Source organism: Acinonyx jubatus, chromosome B1 (genome assembly GCF_027475565.1).
Source record: "Acinonyx jubatus isolate Ajub_Pintada_27869175 chromosome B1, VMU_Ajub_asm_v1.0, whole genome shotgun sequence".
Classification (NCBI taxonomy): Eukaryota; Metazoa; Chordata; class Mammalia; order Carnivora; family Felidae; genus Acinonyx; species Acinonyx jubatus.
The window spans coordinates 14660877-14674343 of NC_069382.1; the positions used below are offsets into that span (position 1 = coordinate 14660877).

Sequence of the window (13467 nt, forward strand, 5' to 3'; positions counted from 1 at the left end):
ATAATATTCTTAATATATAATATGCATTAATATACCAATATAATAATATAAATTCCTAATAATGTAATAAAAACCATAAATAATAGTGTAAATTCCTTACAGTGTAATAACATTCTGCCATGGACGGGTGCCTCTGGGAAAGTTCACTTGGGAGATTAGAGCCCCTCAAACAAATAAATACAACTTTTTAGAAGACTGCCCTCCTTCATTCTCCATATTGTCTCCTTACGTATAAAGGTGGCTGAGATCGTGTCATGATAAAGCAGCAGACTGTGTTTGAGTGTGATGAGACTCCAGATGCTCACTGTTGAAGGATCGATAGGTGACATGTGCCGGGTGGTCCCAGGTCCCAAATGCCTGGCCACTCTTCAGAGGAGCCGGGACCGCTTACGGCCCTGGGGCTGTCTCTGCTGTCACACGGGCTGGAACATGTGGCCACCACATCCAGCTGGGGGGGACCTGTAGCCCTTTACTTTTCCCTCTTTGGGCAGTTAATCCTCCCTTTCTCCCCATTAGAGAAAGTTTGCTTTGATTTTACTTGTTTCTTGAAGGGCTGTATTTTCTAGGGAAAACCTCACTCAATGAGGAGTTGAAGAACCTATCCATGGTGTTCTCTCTAGAACTAGAAAGCTAGTTGGTAATGGAATGCACACAAATGGCAGACGGTATGTAAACTAGACCTAAGGTGCACTAGCGAGCTCCTTTTACAGCCCTGACTCTAGCCTGGAATCATCTGCTGTGGGTTCAAACCCCAACCTCAGCTTGGCCATACACAGCTTTGACGTGGGGCTCAAACTGCTAAACATCAACTCTGTCCTCTGTAAAATGGCAATCATGTTAGTACCCACTTTAAGGCAAGTGTGAGGATTAACTGGATCCTGGCCTAATAAGCATTTTATGTGTAATAGCTCCAATCATTATTTTTCCACTTATTCTCAGAATTGAGACCGATATCTGTGTGTGAATTACACTTTCCCACATAGTACGAAGAGGCATATTAGACCATATAAATTTCTTCTAAAACACCATAGCTATAAAGGAGACCAGTGTGGTTAAAAGGACCTTTCTTGTTTGTCCTGCCTGGATATGACATTAGGTTTTAAGAAAAATCTCCCTCCAGTTGAGGAGTCTAGCAACCGTGGATTACCCAACAACCGTTACTATGGCTGCAAAAAGGAAGCAGAAAGACCTCACAGCAGTGTTTACCAAAGAAAAGGGAGTCCGTGGCTCCAGTAGTTAACTAAATGACTGTGCTTATGTCCTTGAGACAGGAAGACAGGAATGACTGCAAAACACATAGAGACACGCAGCCACGCTCTTTCCACGGACATTACAGAATGTACTCGGTGCACCAAGAGAACCCCTCCACAACTCCGTCAGTATTTCCCCAGATGGAAAAGCGGCAGAGATCTCCTTCCTTCAACACTGTGGTGATTTTCTGTCCTGAGTTCCACTGTGTTCTATAGTCATGTCTATGCTCTCGGCCTTGGAGAGATGCTTCTTCTCATGAGGTGAAGATTGATGATTCACACTGGCCCGGATTTCTGGATTACTTGCAAGAATTGTGCAAATAGGGAGAAGATTTCATAAAGTCACTGATGCTTCCCTGACCTGTGTAGGGCTGTTCTCAATGATGGTTGGTTTTCATCTGTCAATGGGGATATTGACAGCTATTAAGGGAGCATGACCTTTAGTGGCGCAGATTTGGCTTTGAATTCTATCTCTACCCATTAGAGAGTGTGTGACACCTGTTATTTAATATCTCTGAGTCTCAGTTTTCTCATCTGCAAACTGAATGTAACACTTATATTGACTATCACACTCACACTACAGGGCGTTGTGACATTATCTATATGTCAGTGAGCAGTGAGCATCGTGTATGGAATACAGTTGCATTTGGTGGTTGATTGGGATGTCTATGTCCTAATCTCTGGAATCTGTGACTGTTACCCTGCATGGCTAAAGGGGTAATTACACCAAGACTCTTAAAATGGGGCAGTTATCTTGAATTCTCTAGGCTGGCCTGGTGCAATCCCAAGGACCCTTACCTGAGAGGTAGGAGATCAGAATGAGTAGTAGCAGAAAGTGATGTGACCATGGAGGCAGAGACTGAAGCCATGTGGCCACAAGCCAAGGAATGCCGACAGCTTCTAGAAGCTGGAAGAGGAAAGGGAGGGACTCACCCTGGAGTCTCCAGAGGGAACTAACCTGGCCAACACCGTGATTTTATTCCCACAACACACACCCGACCTCTGGGACCACTATAAGATAATAAAATTGTGTTGTTTTAAGCTACTAAGTTTGTGGCAATTTATCACAGCAGCAGGAGGGAACTAATACAATTTTCTATAAACAGTGGCTTTTATTATCGAGCATGATAATGTTCATTCAAAATGCGGAGGGACACCTGGGTGGCTCAGTCGCTTGAGGAAGAGACGAAAACTTAGAGGAAAAAATGCAAAGACTGAGGAATACTGAGGAAAAAGTTAGCTTTGAGGGTAGATCCAGGAGAGTAGACACATGATTACGGATTTACAGTCTCTTATCTGAAAACATCGAAGCCAGAAGAAGTTTGGGAATTTAGATTGTTTCAGCTTTTAGAAATAACACTGAATATTATATATATTTGTACGTATCTATGTATTTCTGTTTTTATGTACATCACATATATTTCTTACATACATTTTACATTACATACATTTATATAGTTATGGTACATACTAGATAATATCCCCAGAAGCATATGGGAAGTACTCAGAAATCAAACATTTTCAGCACCAAAATATTTGGAATATTCACACAATAGTATCTTTTTTTAATTTTTTTAAGTCTATGTATTTATTTTGAGAGAGAGACAGAGACAGCACAAGTTGAGGACGGGCAGAGAGAGAGGGAGAGAGAGAATCCCAAGCAGGCTCTGTGCTGACATCATGGAGCCCAACAGCCGGGCTGGCTGGCTGGCTTGAACCCACAAAACCATGAGATCATGACCTGAGCCACCCAGGCGCCCCTCACACTAGTATTTTTTAATAACTAAAAGTAGTCTCACATCAGTTCAGGTTATGTTTTTCCAATAAATGTGTTGGCTGAAAATTTATTTATTTATTTATTTATTTGTTTATTTAATGTTTATTTATTTTGAGAGAGAGAGAGAGAGAGAGAGCATGAAAGGGGGAGGGGCAGAGGGAGAAGGAGAGAGCAAGAGTGAGAGTGAGAGCGAGAGAATCCCAAGCAGGCTCCATGCTGTCAGCACAGAACACAACTCGGGGCTCAATCCTATGAACTGTGAGATCATGACCTGAGCCCAAATCAAGAGTCAGACGCTTAACCAATGGAGCCACCCAGGTGCCCCTGGAAATTTATTTTTCAAAAGGCGCACACACACACACACACACACACACACAAAACAAAGCAAAAACACAAAGATACTTTAGATAAGGGATTGTGATCCTCTGTTAGAATTTCCAGTACAAGGAAAGGGTGTCCATGGAGAAGAAGTAACCATTAAAGTGGAGGGAAATTGTCCTTGGCTTGAAGACAGGCTAAGTCTGTAGTCTGAAAGAGCTGATTTAAAACAATCTATGCAATGTATTAAATACAACGTGCATTCTGAGGCCAGCAGTGCCCCTGCCTGGGGCAGAGCAATGGGATTCTGAGCTCCAGGACAGAACAGCTGGTGCCTTCAGAGAAAGCTCTCCAGAGGCGTGCAGACGCTCCCCCTGGAGACCTTGTTGGAACACTAATGAGAGCATACCTGTGAGGACACGAGAAAGCCCGCCCAGAAAGAATGCAGGCAGCATGACTATCCTGGCCACAGTCATGCCCATTCAGTTGCAGTACAAGAGCAGAGCTGAGTAGTCAACACAGACTTGTGACCCTAAGCCTAAAGTATTTACTATCTAGCTTTAAATAGAAAAAAAAAAAAAAAAAGTCACTGCCTCCTGATGTAAGGGATAAAAATACTTTTGATTTGAAATTACCTGGGCTCAAATCCCTTTTTCATCGCCGTGTGACCTTGAGTAAATTACTCAGTGTCACCCTCAGTTTTCTGTCTGTAAAGATGGGCATAATCTAGTCACCTTCCTCATACATTCACACCATGGAAGCAAAAGACTGAAAATGCTCAGAACCCTAACTGGCATTACAGTGAAATAAATCAATGAATAGTTTTGTTTTGTTTTGTTCTTAAGGTTAACCTTTCATTTAGAGGGAGACAATTTTCAGTTGCTTTGGGGTTTCCATCGTAAAATCAGCAACGTGACTTATCTCATCCCAAGTATTAGTTCTCTCTCCCCGGCTTCTATATTGTAACTAAGGGAAGTGGACCAAAATGAGATTTTTTAGTACTATTTTTACAAGCTCTCTGTATAGGCAGGTTTTAAAATCCAAATTCACATAGTCCCTGACATCTTATACTTAAACCGGATAAAACACGTCTCCAGGGAAGATCCGATTTCTTTACCTCTTTGTCCCTTCCAGGGCCAAGCAGAGGCTCTTCCATTTAGGAACACTCAATAAATGTTTGGGATGGGCGAATGGATGCAGGGAGGGGTGGATGGATGGGTGTTGTAAGTCATTTCATTGAGGAGACACCGGGAACAGTTCTGTGAAGTGAATGCACAGAAGGCAAGGCACTGGTTTGCCTGCCACCCCCCCCCCCCCGTCCCCCCCACCTCCTCCTTCACTCACTGCCAACAAAGCGTAAGGCTTTAGCAAAGCTGAAGTTCACAGTTCATACCTCTTTGCGGTATTTTTGAGGGGTCTGTCTTGGTTTTACTTGTTTATTTGTTGGCGGGTTTCGTATCTCTGGCTACAGAGGTTGAGGATATAGAATTCATGACACGTTGCCATTATCGGTCCAGACAAGGTCTTTCCTTTGGTTATTTATTAGCTTTTACTGCTTACTTCCCCATAGATAACCATTGAAACGCGTTTGATTATGAATTTTTGTTTGTGCCCATTTAAAGAGAGTTGTGGGTGTAGGCATGTATCTTTAATTGACCTAAAGCCAACTGCGTCCTGTACCTCCTGCCATTTCTTACCCTTTTCACTCAGCACTGCCTTCGTAAGATCCAACCGTGCTGTCGCGTGTACATCCATTCCACTGTTTTGTTTTTTTTTTTTAAGTTTATGTATTTATTTTGAGAGAGACAGAGACCGTGTGGATCGGGGAGGGGCAGAGAGCGAGGCAGAGAGACAGAGAATCCCAAGCGGGCTTCAGGTCACCAGCACGGAGCCTGACACGGGGCTTGAACTCATGAAACCGAGCTCATGACCTGAGCCGAAACCAAGAGTCAGACGCTTAACTGACTGAGCCACCCGGGGGCCTCCATTCCACCGTTTCTAAGTATTCCATTGCGTACAACCGCACATTAGACTTGGTGCTCTCTGTATTTTGTTTTCCTAGGGTATAGTGGAAAGTTATTGCCAGTTTAATCAATCCTGTTTCCACGGTTTGCAAAAAGATTAGGCACTCCATCTCCTTGACCGTGACTGGAATAGGAGTGAGCCCCTGGGGGGAAAGAGGTCAAGGAGAGGTCAGCCTGGGTGTAGGAGCAGCTCTATCACCCCTGGTTGTCCTTGGCCACTGGCCTAGCCTCTCTGTTTTCTCACCTGCAGCAGAGTCAATAATCCCGGCCACACCTATCTCACGGGGCTGATATGAGGTTTAGGAAAACAACAGGTGAGAAAAAAAGACTCTGAATAGGGTTCCTAACCACATATAGGGAGTCAGCCCTCATGGTCCCTTCTCTGGCTGGCACCCAAGCCCGACAGGTGACTGAAAAAGCAAATGCACCCACCCCAGTGCCACAAAGAAGCATCATTCCACTCTCAGGGTTGTGCAATCCACTAAGTGTTCAGTCCTAGGCAGACTTCTTGTGTCCCCCTGGTCACACCCCACCTCCTCATGGGGTGACCTTCCTGGGACTCCACAGGGAGGTATATGCTCCCTCAGGCAATCAGTCCCAACCTCTGTTTCCTCCTAATCTTCTTCAGTCACCTTCTCCCCTCCTCTTACACCCCCTGCCATTGTTTCTATTCTATTCACTTGTTTACAACCTTGTGCCTGGGAACAGAGTCCCTCCAGGTTTCCATCCCTAGGGGTAGCCCACAGGAGAGAATCGTAGCTGGCTTTTGTGACTATTAGCTCAATCTTCTTCCACATCCCCTCACCAGGAACAACAACAAAAACATGAATCCTACGTTTCAACCAAAAAAAAAAAAAAGCCAAAGAGTACACCCAGCGGGGTAGGTGCGGTCACAGCCTCTTAACTCCTTTGTACAAGGATCCAGAGCCACTTCCCCTGGGGGCCCTCTCTGCTCAAGGCGGAAGGACTTCAGCCAAATCCACTCAGCAGCTTTTCTCCCAACCGGCCCCCTCTCTCACTCTTGCTCCCTTTTTGCTCAGCGCTCCCCCGAGGACTGGCTTCTGTGCTTCCCGTGCCCCTGCTCCACTCCAGTGTGTAGCATGGCCATTGTCACTCAGTATTACTGATTGGCTCGCAGGTCTGGCTTTCCTCCGAGACTGTGAGCTTCCTGCAGGCTGATGCCAGTCACGTTACTCTCCGCCGACACCTGTGAGACAATACATTTCTGTTGCGTGAGCCACCCAGTCTGTGGAACTTTGTGCTGGCAGCCCTAGGAAACTAATACAGGGGGCCATCATGTCTTGATTCCTGCATGTTTTTTGTTTGTTTGTTGCCACCGCATCGGTAGAGCTTAGCATAGCAACTAAGGCATAAGGAGAGCTCCATACATTTTTACTGGTAGAAAAGCCTGTACTCAGGAGAACAAAGAGGACATGTGCTTCCCCGCACTTGAAGGTCGCATAATGCGACTGAAAACACAAGAGAATGAGAAAGACCGTTCAAAGTACATGCTTAATGCCAGGTCAGACACATGGGCGGTTGGGCTATGCGAGTGCCAAGCCCTTAGCTCAGATAGGGTGGGCAGTGCTGGGCAGTCATCCCAGAAATCTCTCATAACCTGAATCTTGAAGTAAGAGTTAGTCAAGCAGAGAAAGAGAATTGGAACAGAACGAAACCAAACAGCAAGAGAAAACATGGACTATATGTGGACCTCTGAGATAAGCGGGGCCTGAACATCAGGGGTCAGGTACAACCTGCTGAGTCTGAGAACCAAAGAGTGCATTTAAACGGGGGAGTAACGTGCATGGTCAGGCTTAGTTCTAGAAACTTCTCTCTGGCAAAGTGAGGATACATTCCAGGGAGATATGGCTCACCACCAGGAGGTTCACTGTTCTCTGTGAACATTAGAAATTGGAGGAATTCTTTATCAGTCCTCAACGTCAAGGGAAGGCAGCACCCCCAGGGCTGGGCCTCACCGGGAAAGCTGGGAACGTATATGCACTACCCCACAGACCAACTCCTATTTTGTCCTTTTAATGGGCAGTAATATCCCCTCACCAGATGTGTTGTGCTACTATTTTTAAGTTCAGGCAGTCCCCACCCTCCTAGAATCTGCCTCTAATTCTTGGAAGTTGGGGTAAAACCACATGTTTTTCATCATTCCTCAAAACCACTAGCTCAAAGCACATACGTAGTTCTGTGACACAGGGGAAGAGGCTGTGGACATCTGTGTTGTGTTTCTGTTCCCATTCATATTTCTCTGGTGTATTAAAGCCAAATTGCACCAGGCTATAAAGACCATCGGGGAGAATCAGCGGGCAGACAGGATCCTGAAAGAATAAGGTTCCTCAGAGAAACCATTCCCCAAAGGGGACAGGAGGCAGCGGAGAGGCTCCAGATCCCGGGCCATTCCCTTCACGGCATGACGCACATATGGGGTCTGATCAAAGTAAAGTCTGTTTTGGGCCTGTCATCCTGTTCTCATTATTTCTATCACCTCTCAGAGGACACGTGGTTGCCCTGAACACCGTGCTCACGACAGGAGGGAAAGCTGGCTAACACCACTCATTCTGCAGGGCAGGGGAGGAGAGCCCACTGGCGGGGCCCGCAACCATCAGCAGAGGGCTTCTCCAACACTGTTCCAGCCCAGCCCGGGGCCCCGCAGAAGCCAACTGGATGGGCACAGCCTCAGCACTGCAGGTGTTTCCAGTACTAGCGCCCCTGCAGGCCCCACATGCCAGAGGACACATCTGCTGACCTTTAGATTACGACGGGGGCTGGTATTGACATTCGCATCAGCACATTAAGGCAGCCCATGCACAGAGGCCCTGCAAGATAGCTACAGAGCTGGGGCTCTCTGCGGAGCCCGGCTGCCGCCAGTGGTGTGGGTAGACCCTGGCTACATGGAATTTCCCTGCTGTTCTGGATGGGTTTTGATGGGCTTTCCTTTCACTTCCTCTTGTAGACCTCTGGACACTGTCGTTACTGATGCAGTGGACGCCACATGTCCTGTGTCACCCCAGCAGGGCTTGCCTTGCAGCAGTGGGAGGCTTTGCCCCATGCCCAGAGGGGCACCTCCTAGGAGTGAGGGCTAGGGGTGCCCTCATCGGGCCCTGGGGACCCGCTTTGCTGCAGAAACCTGTTGAAGCCTCTCACCCCTGCCCACCTCACAGGATGCTCAGGGGAATTCAGCAAGCCATGTATTCTGAGCCCCAGGAGATGGAAAGGAAGGAAGAGGGAGAGTTGGAGCCCTACAGGTCAATGTTATTAGCGTTGTCAGGGACAAATATGTAGATGATGTATGACAGCAGAGTGTTGAGACAACAGACCCTCAACTTCAATGTCATAAACTTACAAAGCGGTTTTTAAAAACCTGAACTGCTATTAGTATTCCAGTTGAGATATTTCACATGAAAAAACAATCAAGATTTCCATCTCATCTCAGATAAGAAGACATAGCAACACTCTCGGCCCCTCTAACTGCGGGTCAGCAACCAGCTCCAGCTCGGAAGCGGCTGTTCCCTCCCAAGGGACCCATGTTCTCCAATCTGCCAGAATCCCACCTGGTCTCTTGTTAACAATTTCTATTGTTGCCTGGTCCCTACAGGCACTAGAGTTGGTGGGATCATGCTTACTCAGTGGACCCCAGGAATCCAATCTGGGGAGCGCCGGGCCAAAGCCCATTCTGGTGACATCCAATCCTCCGGCATGGGGTGGTGATCCTGTCTGCTTGTCCTTCTCGCAGAGGGCCGCCATCGGCTTTCCAGCCCTTAGGAACAACTGCACAGAGAACGCTACAACTGTGAGGGAGGAAGACCCAGCCACTTACAATCCAGGCAAGAGTGCAGGTCTGGGGGCAACTTGCTCTAAGTCCTTACGGAGCCAGGAATCGTTGCTTCTCTCTTTGTACCATCTTCCATCAGTGCCGCCAAAAGGGGGCAAAGACAGAGCCCCCAGGACAGTGCACAGTTCCATCTGGTTAATGGTGAGGGCCCCGTTAAGTGGGAGCAGGCTGCCCCAAAGAACAATTTAAGTTTGATCTCTCAGGAAACGTCTGCTCGTGATTTTTAAGGGGTCAGTTCTCCAGAATTTTTCCTATGAAATTATTTCAGAACAACCAAAGACTGAAGATTTCGCACCTATTGACCTCATGTCGTGTATCCCGGTGTTTGAAGACACTGCAAAGTGCAGCCCACAGTAACAAAGGCTAAAAATTCAGACCCTGATAATCAAAGATGGTGGGGGGGAGGGGAGGTGGTTCCCATAAGGCTAGAACATTCGGCCTGCTGTGGGCATGAAAGAGGCCATGAGAAAAAGAAGAACTCGTTACCTTCTGTTTACATGGGTGCACAGCGTGTCTGTCTTGCTTGGCCTCGAAAGCGTAACAGAACCACCAAAAGGTGCCGGCTTTGGGAAATCCCATGTCTTCTCCGATGCTGACTAAGAAGGGCAGCAGACCCTCTGCCACAGGTTTGCTCCCTGAGGTCTGCTGACCGCAAGCCCAGGCTTTAGGGACCATCACCTCACCCTTATTTAACAACCTGGCGCGAGGATAGGCATATGGCCCTTCTGCTAATACCCTCCCTCCGTGTTTCTTCACCCACCCACTTTACACAGCTAACAAAACACGGAACCGTTGAACTGGAATGTCTTAATGGAACGGGATGGCAGCTCTCTGTGAACGCACGGAGAATTCTGAATATCCTGAAGTAGGAGATACACCACCGTGATCTCCAGGTTACCAGCAGCAAGCTGCCTTCCAGACCCTGGGGTCTTACTGAACTCCTACCACCTAGAATCCTTTAAAGCATTTCTTGGTTCCTCCAATTTCAGACCCAAGAAGCCAGGCTCAGAAAAGCCTCAGGATTCTTTGTCTTACCTGCGAGAGGCCCACTTTCTGAATTCTGTAGACCCGTTTGAGGACCCGCCCCTTCGCAATAACTCACAACCGGCAAGCCCGTCCATGTGGAAGACCGGCTGTGCCCGGTTGGACCATGACATCATTTTTAATTTCTGGACTAAAACTGGATAATCACCTCCAGTGACAGAACCCAGCCATTTGTCCTAGACACTCATGTGCGTGATGTGGGACCCTCGCTGTTCAATTAGAAACGTAGTTCTGCCGTGGCTGAGGATATCCAAGCTTTCATGTGAACGGAGGGCTGAGTGTGCTATTGGCTTCTTCGCCCTGAAGAACTTTCGTCAGCTAATTCAGCGAAGTGTGGCAAAGCCCTGTGCCCTGCTCCTTCTTGAAGCCATACTCTCCAGTGCGATAGAAACGGACTCCTCAGAATAGCAGGAAACATGTGGGATTTACGGGGTGAAGATTGGAGTTCAATCTCCTCTGCAATTTAAATTCTCTACAGCGCACTTTCCTCACCTGTCTGCTCTCCCTATCCCGTGTGAGGCTCAAATGACCTAACACCAGCAAAAAACTCCATTGTAAATTCTCATATAAAGTTCGTTAACTAGTACTGAGAATACATGGAAATTTCTGTGAAATGATTTATAATGATTACATACGTGCCAAGTGGGCATGCACAGCCTCCTGAGACGTTCATTCTGTGTGTCTGCATTGTGTCTCTCAAGTCTGATAAATGTTTCCGGGGTTAAAAGTCTAGTTTCATGGGTTGCCAAGAAAATAAGGCCAACTGGCAAAGCAGTAATATCTATTGGGAGACCTTTTAGAGAATCCTGAATAAAGAAGGCAAAAATTAATTTTTTATTTCATTATTAATTACTAAGCGGTTGCTTATAATTATTACAGATAATTATTTTTCATTAACTTTAATCATATTATTAGTTACTTAATAATCACTTGCAATATGCTTATTAAAATAATTATAATTATTGATCAAATAATAATTAATTCTGCCATGTTTGTTAATGAACGAATGATGAAGAGGGTGTTGGAGGCTGTAATTAAAGATAAAACAAAATCAGAGGGAGAAGGCGGTTCATGTAATCAGACTTCCAGAGAACTGTAAGAATCCATATCTTGGAACTAGAATACACATTTTCTTCTAGAATGAATTCTCTGCATAGGTGTTTTAAAGCTTTAAATAGTTTTATCTTTTTTTATTTAAGTGTATTTATTTTGAGAGAGAGAGATGGGGAGGGGCAGAGAGAGAGAGAGAGAGAGAGAGAGAGAATCCCAAGCAGACTCCTTGCTGTCAGCATAGAGCCCAAGTGGGGCTTGAACATAAAATCATGACCTGAGCTGAAATCAAGAGTCGAAGCTTAACCAACTGAGCCACCCAGGTGCCCCATTACCTGATTTTTAAAGAACGAATAATCATTTGTGTAGAAATTTTATTTAAAAAAATTCATGTTCCCTGGGGCATCTGGGAGGCTTAGTCGGTTAAGCTTCCAACTCTCAATTTCAGCTCAGGTCATGATCTCATGGTTCTTGGGTTCAAGCCCCACTTAGGGCTCTGCATTGACAGCTAGGAGTCTCTTGGGATTCTCTCCCCCTCCCTGTGCCCCTCCCCAGCTTGCTCACTTGCTCTCGCTCTCTCTCTCTTTCTCTCAAAATAAATACAAACATTTTTAAAAATTCATGGACCCCAAAAAATAATCAGCTGCAAACATGTTATCAGGTGAGCATTTTCTCATGACACAAAATTTAGGACATAGAGAACGTGATTTCTCCAGGATACAGGGAAAAGTTGAAGCCCTGGGCACTCAGGAAATTAATTCAATCTGGAAATAGGGAAATCATTCCCTATTGCCCTAGGTTACCTGTTTATTTAAAAAAAATTTTATTAAAATTTTTATATGTTTATTTATTTTTGAGAGAGAGAGAGAGAGAGAGAGAGAGAGAGAGAGAGATGGAGCTTAAGCAGGAGAGGGGCAAAGCGAGAGGGAGACACAATCTGAAGCAGGCTCCAGGCTCTGAGGTGTCTTCAAAGAGCTCGATGCAGGGCTCAAACCATGCAATCATGACATGAGCCAAAGTCGGCCATTCAACCTACTGAGCCACCCAGGCGCCCTTTAAAAACTTCTTTTTAATGTTTACTTATTTATTTTGAGAGAGAGAGAGAATAATGTTTACTTATTTATTTTGAGAGAGAGAGAGAGAGGAGGGGCGGAAACAGAGGGAGAGAGAGAATCCCAAGCACAGAGCCAATGCTGGGCTTGAACTCACGAACCATGAGATCGTGACCTGAGCAGAAATCAAGAGTCAGACACTTAACCTACTGAGCCACCCAGTCACCCCTAAGGTTACCTGTTTAATATGAGGGCTAAGGCTTTCCGCCAATATCTGTGGAGGAAACTTTTATTAAGATTTTCTTTTGCCCTGATATGTAGTTGCTTCTGGGAGTCCTTAAATTCCTTGAGAGCCCCTGACTGGGGACAGGGGGCCTCAAGTTCAAGTGACTGTGGGAACTGAGGGGCTGGAACAGGAAAGGAAAAGTCTGTCAAGGTGGACAGAAGGATGAAGGAGGCAGGGGACTTAAAGGAGGATACATGAAAGGATTCAAGGGAGCTAAGGGAAGATCAAAAGTGGTACAAAGAGGAAGGAGGAATGGAAGTGATGTGAAGGGAGAGGTCTTAGATTAGTCAGTCCGGGGAAGCTACCAAAGTTCCAAATTATCCCTAGTAAAATCATGCCAGCGAGACATTAGCACGGTGGCGGTGAAACATACAGTCGGGAGGGATTTATGAAGGGGAGGTTCAGCTGACTGAGAAGTTCCTGTAGAAAAAGGATCAGGAGGCGCCTGGGGGGCTCAGTTGGTTGAGTGTCCAACTTCAGTTCAGGTAATGATCTCACAGTTTTGTGAGTTGGAATCCCACTTCGGGTGAGCACAAACCTAGCTTTGGGTAAAACACAAGCCCCAGGTGAGCCCGCCTCCCTCTCTCGCTCTCTGTCCCTGTCCCTCATGGGATTCTCTCTGTCTCTCTGCCCCTCAATCGCTTGCACCCTCTCGCTCTCAAAAATAAATAGAAAGGAAGAAAAAGAAGAAAGAAAGAAAGAAAGAAAGAAAGAAAGAAAGAAAGAAAGAAAGAAAGAGGAAGGAAGAAAAAGAAAGAGAAAAGAAAGAAGGAAGGAAAGAAAAAGAAAAAAGGAAAGAGTCTGAAAGAGAAAGAAAGAGAA

At 46.0% G+C, this 13467-nt stretch overlaps 1 long non-coding RNA gene across 1 annotated transcript in view; it reads left to right on the forward strand.

Moving 5' to 3' along the window:
- The window catches only part of LOC128314320 (uncharacterized), a 56302-nt gene that overhangs the window by 14402 nt on the left and 28433 nt on the right, over nucleotides 1–13467 (forward strand). The window lies entirely within an intron of this gene.